This window comes from Phascolarctos cinereus, unplaced genomic scaffold (assembly GCF_003287225.1).
Source record: "Phascolarctos cinereus isolate Bilbo 61053 unplaced genomic scaffold, phaCin_HiC Scaffold_726;HRSCAF=1367, whole genome shotgun sequence".
NCBI classification, from domain to species: Eukaryota; Metazoa; Chordata; class Mammalia; order Diprotodontia; family Phascolarctidae; genus Phascolarctos; species Phascolarctos cinereus.
In genome coordinates this window covers 303,995,473-303,999,220 of record NW_027556098.1, presented here as the reverse complement: position 1 = coordinate 303,999,220, position 3,748 = coordinate 303,995,473, and positions in this window count along the sequence as shown.

Genomic DNA, 3,748 nt, shown 5'->3' with positions numbered 1-3,748 from the left:
TTTGTTTTTTTAAGTATCCTGGGTTTTACTTTATTGAGGCTACATAGTTGACTAGGATTCCTTTTTTCTTGGACATTATTGCTTTCAATGATACCTGTTCTGCTAAATTTCTTCCCCAGAAAAGATGGCAGCAAAGTAGAAGTTGAGTTCAGACCTCTCTTTTAAAATATTCTTTTTTTTTAAATTCAATTTTATTTTATTTTCAGTTCTGAATTCTCTCCCTCTCATTTCTACTTCCACACCTCCCCTCCATTGAAAAATCAAGAAAAATAAAACCTATTACAGTATGTACAGTCAAGTAAAACAAATCCTGCATTATCCTTGTCCAAAAAAAAAATGTGTCAATCTGTGCTCTTGAGTCTATCACCTTTTTATCTAGAAGTACGTGGTATACTTCATTATGGGTCCTCTGGAATTGTGTTTGGTCATTTTGTTAATCAGAATTACTAAGTCTTTCAAAGCTGGCTTTACAATATTATTGTTATTTATAAGGTGTTCTCCTGGTTTTGCTCAGTTTGCTTTGCTTCATTTCATAGAAGTCTTCCCAGATTTATCTGAAACCATCTTCTTCATATCTTATAGCACAATAGCATTTCATAACATTTATATACTGTAACTTGGTCAGCCATTCCCCAATTGATGGGGACCCCCTCAGTTTCCAATTCTTTGTCAATTCACATTTGTCATTTTCCTTTTTTGTCAACTTTGCCAATCTGCTGGGTGTAAGATGGTACTTCAGAGTTGTTTTAACTTGAATTGTCCTATTTATTAGTGATTTAGAGCATTTCTTAGAATGTGGCTATTGATAGCTTGGATTTCTTTCTCTGAAAACTTCATAGTCATATCCTTTGACCATTTATCAATTGGAGAAAGGCTCTTCTTATATATTTGATTCAGTTCTCTATATATCTTTCAAATGAAATTATTTATCAGAAACTTGTGGCAACTTTCTCCCCAATTTCCTGTTTTTCTTTTAATTTGAGTTGCATAGGTTTTGTTTGCACAAAATGTTTTTCAATTTTATGTAATCAAAATTGTTCATTTTATCTTTCTAGCTCTTGTTTGGTCATGAACTCTTCCCCTATCCAAAGATATGACATATAATTTCTTCCATGTTCCTCTAATCTGTTTATGATATTATCCTTTATATCTAAATCATGTACCTTTTTGGAGCTTTTCTTGGTATCTGGTGTGAAATGTCAATCTATATCTAGTTTCTGCCAGAAGATTACTTTTCCCAAACAATTTCATGCAGATTTGTTGATCTGCTCTTTTTCTCTTTTATTGATGAAAGTATTATGAAATATAAATTTTCACCTAAAAATCCCCCCAAATTTATCATGTTGTCTCAACATTATCATTATTTTTAATGAAATTATCCACTTCTTTTACTCATTCTTTAGGCTTAAATTATTTGATTTCCAACTAGTTTTTAATCCTTGCTTCATAGACTCTCTATTGAACATAATTTCTATTGCATTTGTAAAAGGGCATTTAGTATTTCTGCTTTTCTGCAATTGTTTGTGAGGTTTTTATGCCCTAATAAATAGTCAATTTTTGTCGAGGTGCCTTGTGCAGCTGAAAATAGGTATATTCCTTTCTATTCATTGAACATTTTCCAGAGGTCTATCATATCTAAATTTTCTAAAATTTTATTCAGGTCTTTAGTTTCTTTTTTGTTTATTTTTGGTTAGATCTAACTAGATCCAAGAGAGGTGGATTGAGGTCCCCCACGCTTATAGTTTTACTCTATTTCTCCATCTAACTAATTTAACTTTTAAAGAATTTAGATGTTATGCTATTTGGTCTATATATATTTAATGTTGATATTAATTCATTGTCCATCGTACCTTTTAGCAAAATGTAGTTTCACTGTTTATCCCTTTTAATTAGGTCTGTTTATGCTTTTACTTTGTCTGAGATCATGATTGCTACCGTTGCCTTTTCTTCTTCAGCTGAAGCATAACAAAATTTGCTTTAATTCTTTTTTTTAACTCTCTGTGTATCTTTTTGTTTCAAGTGTGTTACTTATAAATAACAATTTGTTGGATGCTGATTTGTAATGCAGATCTAATGTAAACAATTTAGCCTTGTTTAGTCCCTTATGATTACTTGCTCATGTTTACTTTTTTATGCTTTTTTTTGATTCCTGTATTTGTATGTCAAATTTTCTACTTAGCTCTGATCTTTTCATCAGAAACGCTTGAAAGACCTTATTAAAGATTCATTTTCCCCCTGTATGATTATATTTAGTTTTAGGGAAGTAAATTACTTTTGTTTGTATGCCTAGATCCTTTGCCTTGTGTAATATCATATTCCATAGGCTTGTGTGTTTTTTGAATCATTTTATACTTTCAGGTTGGTGTCTTGAGTTTCCCTGTCACCATAATAGCTCTTTATAGTTGGATTCTTTCTTGCTTTGCTCATTCTTTTTTTTTATTTGTTTATTTATTTATTTATAATATAAATTTATTTATTTTTAGTTTTCAACATTCACTTCCACAAGTTTTTGAGTTCCAAATTTCTCCCCCTCCCCCCACCCCAAGACGGCATGCATTCTGAATACCCCTTCCCCTGGTCTGCCTTCTCTTCTATCTCTCCCCCCTCCCTTCTCTTATCCCCTTCCCCTTCTATTTTCCTGTAGAGCAGGATAGACTTCTGTACCCCATTTCCTGTATTTCTTATTTCCCAGTTGCATGTGAAAACATTTTTTAAAACATGTGTTTTTAAAACTTTGAGTTCCAAATTTTCTCCCTTCCTCCCTCCCCACCCACCCTCATTGAAAAGGCAAGCAACTCAATATAGGTTGTACATGTGCAGTTATGCAAAACACTTCCTTAGTAGACATGTTGTGAAAAACTAACTCTATTTCCCTTAATCCTATCCTGCCCTCCCATTTATTCTATTCTTTCTTTTGACCCTGTCCCTCCTCAGAAGTATTTTTTCTGATTACCCTCTTTCCCATCTGCCCTCCTCTCTATCATCCCCCTGCTCTCTTGTCCCCTTCTCCCCCTATTTTCCTGTAGGGTAAGACAGATTTCCATACCCAATTGAATGTGTATGTTATTCTCTCCTTAAGCCAAATCCTATGAGAATAAGATTCCCTCATTCCCTCTCACCTTCCCCTGTTTCCCCTCCACTGTGAGAGACTTTTCTTTTCTGTTTTTTTTTTGTGAGATAATTTACCCCATTCTACCTCTCCCTTTCTCTTCTCCGAGTATCATCCTCTCTCATCCCTTAATTTTATTCTCCAGATATGACCCCTTAATCTTCAACTCACCCTGTGCCCTCTATCTATCTATCTATATATACATACATATAATTTTTTTCCTTCAACTACCCTAATACTGACAAAGTTCTCATGAGTTACAAATATCATCTTTCCATGCAGGAATGTAAACAGTTCAATCTTAATAAGTCTCTTATGATTTCTCTTTCCTGTTTACCTCTTCATGTTCCACTGGAGTCCTGTATTTGAAAGTCAAATTTTCTGTTTAGCTCTGGTCTTTTCATCAGGAATGCTTGAAAGTCCTCTATTTCACTGAATGACCATTTTTTCCCCTGAAGGATTATACTCAGTTTTGCTGGGTAGGTGATTCTTGGTTGTAATCCTATCTCCTTTGCCCTCCGGAATATTATATTCCATGCCCTGTGGTCCTTTAATGTAGAAGCTGCTAAATCTTGTGTTATCCTGATTGTGTTTCCACAGTACTTGAATTGTTTCCTTCTGGCAGCTTGTAATATTTTC